This window comes from Apodemus sylvaticus, chromosome 16 (genome assembly GCF_947179515.1).
Source record: "Apodemus sylvaticus chromosome 16, mApoSyl1.1, whole genome shotgun sequence".
Lineage (NCBI taxonomy): Eukaryota > Metazoa > Chordata > Mammalia > Rodentia > Muridae > Apodemus > Apodemus sylvaticus.
The window spans coordinates 72,285,688-72,298,071 of record NC_067487.1 but is presented as its reverse complement, the minus strand read 5'-3'; the positions used below and the strand labels follow the sequence as shown (position 1 = coordinate 72,298,071).

Sequence of the window (12,384 nt, the reverse complement as noted above, 5' to 3'; positions counted from 1 at the left end):
AAATGGAATTTTGATATAAAAATATATATAAATAATCATTAATGTTACAGTGTAAATGAGTAAACTAATAAGAGGATAAATATGTAACAATTAAAAGTGGTAGAGTGAGCAACCACACTCTAGCTCTACAGGATGTTAGGCCCTCTTATGGCCTTTGTGGACACCCATAAACAAATATGCACACATGCTCTCATATACACAGACATGTAAACAATAAAATAAATCTTTAAACATAGAAAGAAATAACTGAACTGAAAACAAGAAGAGGTTGTTATCTTCCTGGATGAAGGAATGTGGAAAGTTATCATGTTGGTTGAAGAATAAGACAGCATCTGCATTCCTACCATGGTAAAACAGAGGTAAAAATGTTCTTCACCTGGTAGAAAGAATCCATGATCTTCTAGACATCCAACATAAAATACTATGCAATTTGACAAGAAGCCTGTGATCTGCTCTGTGTCTGTGCAACCTACGCAGAGGTATTAGTCATGCTTTCAACCAAGCCTGTTTATGAAAACCAAACCATAATGTATAAAAGAAACATGGTCAATTCATTGAAATTGTTAACTTACATTTCGATTTAAATAATCAGGTAATCAAATTTCACCAGACTCTTGATGTAAAGTGCCAAAGACAGAGTGTCCAGAGAATTATGAAAAATCACTTTAGCCATGTACTTTTGATTGCAATAATCAGCAGATGTTGTGTCCTCTCCATTTCAGAAAAAGTACATTCACTTTGAACATTCTTTTTTTTGTTCAATAAATGTTTATTGCTTTTGCAATTATTCTATTTACAAACAACAGGGAATTTCCTGGCCTCATGACACAAAGCAATACTGTATTCTAGTAGTGTAGGCACCATCATGGGAACCAGAAAAAGGCCAGGTCTTTTGCACCAGCCAACATTTTCCAGTTGAAAATACTAATTTACACATATAGAACACATATAAAATGCACTTGCATATAAACACTGTAAAATCCTGCCACTTAAAACTCTATACCTCAAGCTCTAAGTATATAAAAAATAGAAGAAATTTCTAACTGATACCAAGAAGGCATTTTTAAAACTACAAACAGCTTTCTTTATTCAATTTCAAAACTAATACTCTGCAAATACAATAAAATCTGACATTTCATATACATTCCTGCTTTATATTTTTATATTTTAAAAGAAGCCACCTGTAAATACTATTTTCTTTTGCAAAGTAACAAAAAAGAACAAAAGCTTTAAAAAATTACAGTAAATCATAAACAAAGAATATAGAAAATAATAAAAAGAAAAAAATAAAGTAGTTCTCAAGTGGAAAAGTCATTACTCCACAAGTCCTTTAGGAGCTCCTCAAAGACTTGTGGAGTGATCACTTTACACATTCTCAGGTCGTTTCATACCTTTGTAGAAATTTAGTGCATTAGGAACAAATCTTCCATACTACATCTATGATCTAGTCTCTTTGAGAATCATGTTTACAGATATACTCAGCAATTATGCTTTGCCATTTATCTTTATATTCTTTAATCCAATCAGGTTGAACCCTGAAATTTGATGTCATGTGATCTAACTTGCTAACTTAAAATAAACCAAATTATATTGCTCTCAGCATCTAAAATGTTTATATTTCATATAAAAATCACAAATATCAATGGAGCTTTCACTTTCTGGGTAAGCCTGAATCTGTACTTAGACTTTCTCTTAACAGGCAAAAGTTTTCTAGTGTACTACTAGTCATGGAGAATAGAGCTCACATTTGTATTTTTCATGATCATTTTATGAAAAACTCTTGAATATGTTCTATAGAAAATGCACAGGTGACTTAAGAAAGAAGAAATGTGGATCAAAAGAGAATATCCTAAGCCCAAGAAAGAAAAGAAATAACTTCCCAGGATGTAACTGGTAGCATCCCTAGAAATCAATCAGCTCAAGTCAGAGCAGTAAATCAGAAGGCTATTGTAGTATGTCTTCAAGAAATGTGGGAGCAAATTTTGTAAGAATGTATAGAGATTGCTATCATATGATAAGTAAGCTCACCTTTTTCACAGCAGGAAAAAAAATAACTAGATACCCCACGGAATAACAAGCCAACATCTCTCAGGAAGTATCCAAATGAATCATAACTTTAAACAATTGCTAGATTCTTTAAGAAAATTGCATACAGTGTTAGAATATCTTTTGTGGTTTGGTGCATTCTGGGTAACACTTAATTCTTATACTTAAGTCCTACAATTAACAATATTCAGATAATAGCATTTTTCTAAATTTTCTTTTTCATTTTAAAAAAATCGACCATAAATAAGATACTGTATTTAGTATGCAGGTGACAGTATTTCTCCAATTTTTTACCTTCCCTATATTTCTGATCTCTCCTATGAATTTGAAGTTATGATGTAAGGAAGATATAAATATCTCATCTTTTGACGTTCAGCTTGGAAATATAGTTTAATTTGAGCATTGCATGAAAAACTGAGTATTTGAAGTCTGAAAGTTAAGAGAACACACGTTTCATTTGCTCTTTTTAGTTCCTACTGTTGCTATAGCAGAGGTGTAAGAAGTAGCTCCTGGTCCTGAGCTTAATTTGATTGACATGCAAGAAGCACACTTGAGTCCATTCCTCATCAGGAAACAGAATCAAGTCAATTTCTTATTCAGAACATAATTTATCGTAGCATAACATAGAGCTCTAACCATGATGTACACTGATATTTAAATGAAAATTTTGCTGCCTGGTAAGGGTAATCTTTTCTGGAGGTGTTAACCAGAGTGTTGTTATGAACCCTGAAACATTATAAGTTATTGCCACTGCTTATGGTTTCACTCCATAATTAATGCTAAAACCAAATTGCTGAAGACACAAAATATTTGAGTCACATAAAGTTAAAAAAAAAAAGCCAAGGCGATACTGATCAAAAGACTTCATAAGTATGAATTATTTTTTATATTTCTGAAAAGTATCATTCAGAAAGCAAAAGTAACTATAAGTCTTACCCATCTATGAATCTGTGTGAGCTACAGTAATGACTGACAACTTTCCCATTAGTCCTAAGCTCCCTTTTACAAGATGGAACTCACATTTACCAGAGCCAGAAACTTATTGTAAGACTGGTTATATACCCTAGAGCAATGCCTACTAATATTATTATGATAAATTGGCATAGTACTAAATCAATCTGTAAAGACTAATTATTGTACCCATATGCTAAGATATTTCTCAAGAAGCATCTTTGGTAGGAGATGTTAATTAATACAGATTCCTCTAATGATGCAGGTGCAGAAGCCTCCAGACTTATTTTCAGTTTCCATATCAGACTTCTCCAAAGAATCAGGGCTCATCATAGAAGAGGATGCAGAAAGATTATGAGAGTCAGCGGGAAAAGACAGAACAGGAAGGCTGCACAAAAGAACTCACAGTGATCGTGACAGCATGTGCAATGTCTGTGCAAACCCAAACCAGTCAAACTTCCAGAATGGAGGAAGTAGATAAGCATAAAGTCCCCATTCAGGTCAAAGAGCTATTGACATTTAAGAGCTGCTTGAAGAAAACAAGAGTCAGTTTACTTTAAGGATGGTCCAATGGTATATCTCCTATACTTCAGTGGATGACCCAACACCCAAAATTACATGTTCAGCATAAATTGGACCTGATGCATTATAAAACAAATGTCTCAGCCCTGGATTGGTAGTTAAAGAGTGGTAGATCTGGTAGAAGTTTAGGCAGGTCTAATTATGATCAAAATACAAAATTCTGAAAACTAAGGAAATATTTTAGATGTCTACTATACATACACTACTGTAGGCCTTGATTTTAGGAATTGTTTTATACACACATTAATTGATTATGATCTGTTGACTTATACTGTAGAATAGAATATGTTAGAGAATGAAAAAATCAAAACTATTAATATGGCTTTAAAAATAGGAGGTTTGAAGTGTATTGCAGCAGGGTTAATGTCTAAAACTGATAGGCAATAAACAGGATTAAAGTCCTGTATTTAAGGTTTCAAATTATTCAGAATGAAACTAGCATATAAGAAAATTCAAGTGTGGAGCTGGAGACATGGCTCATTGGTTAAGAGGTCATACTACTTTTTCAGAAAACCTGAGTTCTGTTCCTAGGACCTAATTTGTGGGATGGTTCCCATTTGTTTGGAACATCTGGTCCAAGGGCTATGGCACCCTCTGCTGGGCTCTGCTGGCACCTGTATTTAGTATGACAAACAACCCCCCAACACACACACACACATACACATGAACATAAACAACAATAATAACAAATAATAAAAAATGAAAGTGTTTAGGGAGGAAAACTCTCTTGCCTAAGGCTAGATTATTAATTTTAACCAGAATAAAGTAAAATTTATGATATCCCAAATACATGAAAGCAACATAACATATTTCAAGCTCTTTCTGTATATAGCAGAGACTTACTATAGTTCGGTGATAAAATTGGTTAATCTTTAAATTTCATAAATATATTTGTATTTCAACAAAGCATAATAAGCAAAAACTCTTGGCTTTTCCGTACTTCTGCATGTCAACTAAAGCATTTTAAGTATTGCATCACTGTTGAAAATATTCTTGTTGGGAAAAATATTAGTAATGCTTTCAAGTTTAATCCTCTAGTACATTTAAGTGAGACTCCATAATCCCTCTTTCATCCTCTGAAGCACAGCAGAAGGCAACGTAAGGAGTTTGTGGAAGATGCGGCATAAACTCAAATAGTTAAAACTCAGGCCCACATTAAACAAGCACATTAAGTGGATGGAGCTACACATATACTACTGTTTACTAATATTTAACATAATTCATGAATCATTGAATTGTATTAAAGAAAAAGAAAACTAAAATTTTTCATGAATCTTAGACTAGAATATGACTGAAACACAGTTTCTAGTTGGAGCCATTCTGGTATGACAGAAGGAGGACCATTTGTCAAAGCACTTGTTATGGAAATAGCTAATTACTTTAATCAGGTTCAATGGGTAGGATGCAAATGATGTGCCTGTAGCTCACACTTCCAATGTGAAATTGCATGGTAAGTGATTACTGGATATGAGATCTCCATCTTAATATATACTAAAAGAAATAATAAACCTCCTAATACACACTTGCAGTTTTAACAGGCTTACAGACCTAGAGGAAAGTATTTCGTGTTTCTCACATGAAAATTATGTCTTAAATAGATCATAGAAATACAGATAGCGTGCTCATAAATACACAAAATGAATTTTCCTCAGAAATCTACTGGTATTAAGAACTATTAGGAAAGGCATTAGTAACCCCACTTAAAACTCTAATGTGTTTCAGATAGCTGAAAGTCAATGTATCAGAAGGAGATTCTGTCTGAAAGCAAAACTTGGAGAGCAAAAGAAAAATCTCACAGATTCCCTGGCTTTCATCTTCATTTATACCCTCCTGGAAAACCTCCCATGAGAGACAGAAATAACCTGTAGAGTAGCACATGATCTACCTTAAAAATTAGACCTTTTCTCACTTTTATGAATATAGTTCCATCTATTAGATTATTTAATTACACTACTCAGTCTTCCTAGGAAGACATACCTCATTTCATTTGGGCTGCACAGTTCTTGTTTTGAGTCAAAATTTATTGAAAAGGAAACTACCTCTCTGCTATCAATTTGAGAATGCTTGAGTTTCTTCATTAACTTTATGGCCTAATTGGTGAGATTTGTGCATGTGTGTGTCTGTTTGTATAGCTTCCTATTCATGGCTAATAGATATACATCATGGTCACTGCTTCTTCAGTTTTGTTGAAGAATAACCAATACAGACTAAGATATTTTTAAGATCTAGAGGTGTGGTCCATTCTAACACATGTGAGCACCTGTGAAGCCAGTATCCTCACTGATACAATGAACATTGAATATTCCCCTTAGTCCTCTGTACTCATTCATCTGCTTCTTGTGCATCTAAGTTCCTCTCAAACTGTGCAAGGCAGATTAAAATGTTTTCTAACAATCTAAAAATAGAATAATATAGTAAGCTATTTCTGTTTGGTTTCTTTGTTGGGACTAATTCCTTTGAGATGTCTCTTTGCTATTGCTTACTTCAAGAATTCATTGAATTACTGTGAATTACTGTAAGAATCTGCTACCTTTAAAAATACACACAAATACATGATGAACACCAAATTAGGTATTGCATTAAATAAAGATGCTTAAAAATATCAACAATGGGCTGTTTTCATCAGCACTGGGCAAAGACAGAGGGGTAAATGCCTACTCATACTGCAAATACAATGTATTTCCATGAGGAGCTGTCCAGTTGTTTTTCAAATTGATTTTATTACTTTATATATAAACAACTGCATATGAGTTTAATTTTTCTGTATTCTTCAACAAGATTCACTAAAGCCAGTGTCTTAATTTTTAGCCATTGTAACACATGCTCAATGGCATCTCATCTAATTTTAGTTTTACTTTTTAATTTTGATTACAAAAGTGTTGAATATATTTTCATATATTTTCTTCCATTAGAAAATAGTTTTACTTTTTAATTTTGATTACAAAGGTATTGAATACCTTTCCATATATTTTCTACTACCATAAAATTCATGTTTTCATGAATATTTTGATCAATTTATGGAGTTATTTATTTCTTTTTCTTTTCAAGAGAATTAAATCATTTATTGAATATAAATGATAATGGATGATACACAAGCTTCATTCCCATATGTTATTTTATTTGATCCCATTATTTAATTTTGATATTGTATAGGGTATGCCAACAACCATTTTATAACCAAATAGTGACCTTGCTTGGATGACCCTTTCAATGGTGAAACTCATCAAAAGTTACAACAGTAACAGTTTAAAAGCACCAAGGTCTTTGAAGACAATGGCTTCTCCACCCAAGCAACCATAAATAAATTCCAAATGGAATTTGGCACCACCCTGAAGGAATTCTAACTTCACTCCATTGGGGGAGTTTACCAAGATGGCTTCAGAATAGAATAACTTTACACAGCACATTTTTTTTAAAGACACATGTACTCAGCGTCATGGTCAGACTATTACATTTAGCAATCAACAGCATGGGTGAAAAAGGTCTACAGTAAAACCTTTTGTTGTAATGTTTTAAACTTTCCACAGAACAGAAGCTAAAATAGCCTGTTATACAAATAGTCACAAATACAGTCCTGGAGTTTTTGTCCACACATATGAGCATTGTCTAAAACATGTCTTCTTTGTAGCAGCTGGGCCCCGCCGCCACTGTGCTTGGCTGAGTTCACAAATATGTTGTAACCCTTAGCTTCCCTGTCACTTCTCAGGCTCTCCTATCCTGCTAAGCATTGTTTCCTCGCTGTAATTAGAACCTCCTGCCACTGCCATAGCTGCTGCTGCTGTGGGAACCTCCATAACTATCTTGGTTTTGTGGTTTAGCAAAGTACTGGCCTCTGCCACTGCAAGAGCCAGAGCTCCTGCCACCAAAGTGTCCTCCCTTCATCGGTCCAAAATTTGAAGTCTGATTGTTATAATTGCCAAAATCATTGTAGCTTCCACCACCTCCAAAATTGCTTCCGTCATTGCCAAATCCATTATAGCCATCCTTACTGCTACCATGTCCACCATCACCACAGCTGCCACCTAAGCCACCATGACCACTGAAATCCCCTTCTTGATCAAAATTGTCATTGCCACCAAAACTGCCTCCACAAACACCACCAAAGTTTCCGGAACCAGTGCACCTTCTCTGTCTGGATGAAGCAATAGCCATCTCTTGCTTTGGCAGAGGCTTTCTTACTTCACAGTTTTGGCCATTCACAGTATGGTATTTCTGAATGGCAGTCTTATCCACAGAGTCATGGTCATCAAAGGTGACAAAAGCAAAGCCCCTCTTTTTTACAATGCCTCTGTCAGTCATAGTTTCTATCACTTCAATTTTCCAATAATACTCAAAATATTCTCATAGGTGATGCTCTTTGGTGTCACCAATAATGATCTTTTTCACAGTGAAGCGTGTGCCTGGTCTCTGAGAATCTTCCCTTGACACAGCTCTCTTAGTTTCCACAACGCTTCCATCCACCTTGTGTGGTCTTGCATTCACGGCAGAACGCCCCTGGATCTCTTGGTGTGGCTCTCTCATTACTGCACAGTCGGTTAGTATTCCCCATTGCTCAAAATGCTCCTCAGACTCTTGTTGGTTGTTTCGAAGCTCAGCCCTCCAATGAAGAGCTTCCACAGTTGTTCCAGCTTTTGGGGAGACTCTGACTTAGACATGGGAAGACATCTCATCACAGGATGATGAGAGCTTTCAGCAATGCTTCCTTGGTAGAGTCAAAGAGCAGAAAGCAGTTACTTATTTCTTGATAAAATGAAATAATTCTTTACGTATGGCCAATTAAAATGCTGCCCTAGATTCTTGACTTGCAAATGTATTTTGTCGGTTTGAGGCTAGGTTTTTGATTCACTCAAAATTGACTTTGAGTTATTTACATTTCCATAAAATAGAGTTTAATCAATGTTTTGTGATTAATAATTTTGGAGTTCTTGCATTTAAAATGTTTTGCCTAAACTAGGCACAAGTAGGGTTTCTTTAATATGTATTCCAGGTTTTACAAATAGTTGTAGATTTTATTTCTGGGTCTATAGTCTATATTGAGTGAGTCTTTAGTGAGGTGAGAAGGAGCCTAAATTCTTCTTTTTTAGGCAAATAAATACCCAAACCAAACGTCGAGGAAAGTCTTGGTTATTTATGAGACTACCTCATTTGTCATCTCAGTCTGTGTTTGTTTAATTGTTCATGCTTAGGATCTGTTAAGCTTTTTCATCTGCACTTGTATTATAAAGGTTTAGTGTAAATGGTTCCTGCTTCTCCTTTGCGAGAACTCAAGTTTCAGTATGCATGTTCCTAAAGTCACTGATGCTCAGGGTGTTTTGTCCCTCTGTGTTTATTATATATATGGTATTATAGTATGTCTTTCACATTCATTAATATTAAGTGAATATTCCATGTGCAGGCAATATCTAGGCTGCGTCTATTTCTGACTAGTTTAGTTTATGCATTGTAGTTTGCATTTCTAGAAATCCAGTGCCTTTCTCTATTTACCGTGTCTCTGCCTGGCATACTCAATGTATAGAAAGTGTTATAGCAATTGCTTTCAAGTCAGTTATTTGTTTATTCTAGCAAAGGAATTGTTCTGGTATTATATGTCTATTAAATTTGACTCATGTTCAAATATGTCCCATACTGTTGAATGTTCTGTGCTTTTTATTCTCTATATCTACTTGGGCTCAATTGTCTTAAACAATTTCTTTTCTCAGAAAACCTTTTATCTTTCTGGATTTTGTTTAAATGTTTTAATAAATGAGACCACTTCAGTTGTTTAATCCATGAGGTCTTTGTTTTACTGTGTCTGGAATGTTTTGCTTTAGCGTGGCTCTTTCCAGTTCCATTCCTGTTCCCATAAACAGAAGGATTCATCCATTTCTAAAGCTGAATGGAATTCTGCTGTAAAGATATTCTGTACTCATGAGTTGGCACATATGTGTAAATTCTATGTCTTATATTTTAAAACAACATTCCAATGATTATGAAAATGTAGATGTCTTTTTCATGTTGATAGATCATATAGTAGTCCTAATTGTAGTTTTCCCAGGATATTCATATTGCTTTCTGAACAACTATGGGAGTTTACATTCAGAATTTGTTCCTTCTCTGTAGAAAGTGTCAAGCTCTGTCTGGATTCCATCAAATCATGCTGTCCTGTGGGATTCCTCTCAAGAAAGTAACCTGACAGTGGTGGAATACATTTATCTGGACATTGCTTTCACAGACAGAATAGCAGAGTAATAATAATCTTAACAGAACAGCAGAATAATAATATATATGAATATATATAAAGAATATATAATATATAATCATATATATAAAGAATATATATGATTAGTGTGTAATAACAAAAAGGGTTTAAAATATAAACCACAAAAATAATGGCTCTGTTTTTAGGCAATAAACACTGAATAGTTGGGTTGAAAGAGATGCTTCCAAAGTAGACTTAATTGGCAGATATTTTCTTAATTTATTTCTGCTAAAAGTAGCCAAAATATCCTGTACTTATGGAGACAAGATTCTAGGATGAGTGAACTCCAGCTACCCTGCTGTCTTTGGAAAAAACTGAAGCTTTTTAGTTTGTGCTGTCTTCTACACTTGTGAATGTCAATCTAAGTTATCCAGCTTGATATTACTCTGATTTATATGCCAGGGTTTACAGAAGTTTGTTGTACAAATTAATAAAGGCAAATGTCACAATATATGGAAAATATATGCTATTTCTTTACTTAATTCTGTACAGTTACAGTTCCATGTGCTGTGTGTTCTTTTGGATCAACTGTTTTTCAAGTAAATCTAAAGAAGTGCTACTCTTGCAAACATTGATAAAACCCCACCCATTTCTTTACTCTAAAGAATAATGCCTAAGAACGTTCTGTATATATAAACCTTGTCATTGCTGGGAGCCAGTCCCGGTAGGAGGTACTCTTTCTTGTTGGTTTTTCTTGAGGCAGTAGAGTGGGAAGAGCATGGGCAGGGAGTGTGTGTGTGGCAGGAAGGGTTGTACCACCTGGTCTTACGAAATTCACTTTGTCTTACGAGATATTTAGGGTTGCTGCATAATAAAAAGTTTACTTATCTAAGTCTAAGTAGCTATGCTGTTGTAGCTGACTTGCCTTCCATGTTCCTCTAAAGCCAGAGACTGCAGTCTCAGGCATTTAGTCCTTCATGCTAAAGGAGCAGGAGATTAAGTAAAGGGTTAATTGCTAGAGCTTTATCCCTGTTGTTCACATGCATCTTGCTTGTTGGGATAGGGATAAGTTTGGAGCAATAAATGTCTATTGAACCAGGAAAAGAGAATAAGACTCACAGAAAGAGAAAACTTTTACATGTGCATAAACTTACATAAGTTTATACACAGCTTCAAACGTACAGTTACACATTTATTTCTCATTTACACATTTATACAGTAGTTCAGTTGGGCCCAGCTTGCATGTATTCTCACAACTTCATACTTATACACATATGCATACATCTCACAATTACATACTTACACACATATCCATACTTACATGTGCATATGGAGCAAAAGATCAAGTATCAGTGCAGAAAGAACTCATTCTGGATGAAAAATGAACTCCAATATTTATTGCATAGAGAAAGAAAAAGCTTCCACCTTTTTAATAACAAATGAAGTAAATCCATGTTTGTAAGAAAAAGGCTTTGTTTCTTTTAATAAGACTAAACCTGCCTTGTTTTTACCATGGGACCTGTTTTGTCCCACGGTAAAGAGAAGACTGCCTGCTCCTTCTGCTCTCTCCAACATCTTCCGTTTTCCTCTTTCCCTCTGCATTCTGCACATTGCTCTCTTAGTTTTTTATGTTACCTATAGCTTCTAAGTTATTACACTCTGCATTCTCCTTCTAATCTTGTTCTCTTATAACTAAAACCTTCTTCTCAGTTCAGTTCCTCTCACCTCAGTTCCTCATTTTTGACTCTTCTCTTTGTCCTCAGCCCTAAAACATCTTTCAGAATACATGATCACATGTTCACACAAAAAGTCAAATTATAAATTGAAATAGAAGTTTACAACAGAGAATGTTTACATGCATATCCATTAGCAGTAATTATCTAGCTAAAAATCTATCCCGTCTTTACAGGTTCACATAAGGTTTAAAAATCATAACTCAGTAGTAAGTGAAGTTTTGTATAAATAAACCCAGTCAATATTTTGTCTTCTGTCATAGAACCTATAATAAATCGTTAATTCACTTTTTATGAGTTTTGGTTAATTGTTTTACAACCTCTTGGAATGTACTCTGAGTAGGAGAAATTTTGGTTGCCATCTAAGAGCAATTAACTGGTGACACTTGAGAGACAGATAGAGTTCTTATTGCAGTTTTGACTATCAGAAAAGAACCAAATAGCAGTTCCCTTTTAAAAGAGTTTAATAATCACATACATAATTTTAGGAATTATTATAGGATCATCATTAAAATTTAAGTCATCTATTTGTCTACATAGCAACACTATAAGACAGTACATCTTCATGGATCTGCAGAGATCTGCTCCAAAGCAGTGTGCTATTACTTATTATTATATATTTTTAATAATAACAGGAAAAGAATATTAACAGCAGGAATCTTTCCTAAACTAAGTTCCTCACAGCCTTACTTAATGAGGGCTCACCTATCACAGATTATATAAGAATCCGAAGCAGGCCATTTTACATGATCACCTGCTAGTATATTACCTTGTCCCATTATGGCTCCTGACAAGTCATAGTTGTACCAAACTTTTTCCCAGGGATAAAATGAACTTTTCTATAAAATTTTATAATTTTGTTTTAATTCTTTTAGAAAGAACAGGGATAATTCT

The 12,384-nt window shown here is 34.5% G+C and overlaps 1 protein-coding gene and 1 pseudogene across 2 annotated transcripts in view; one reads left to right on the top strand and one right to left on the bottom strand.

Moving 5' to 3' along the window:
- The window catches only part of Edil3 (EGF like repeats and discoidin domains 3), a 513,587-nt gene that overhangs the window by 267,289 nt on the left and 233,914 nt on the right, over positions 1-12,384 (top strand). The gene's annotated exons all lie outside the window — the stretch shown is intronic.
- Positions 7,324-8,234, bottom strand: LOC127666746 (heterogeneous nuclear ribonucleoprotein A1-like; annotated as a pseudogene).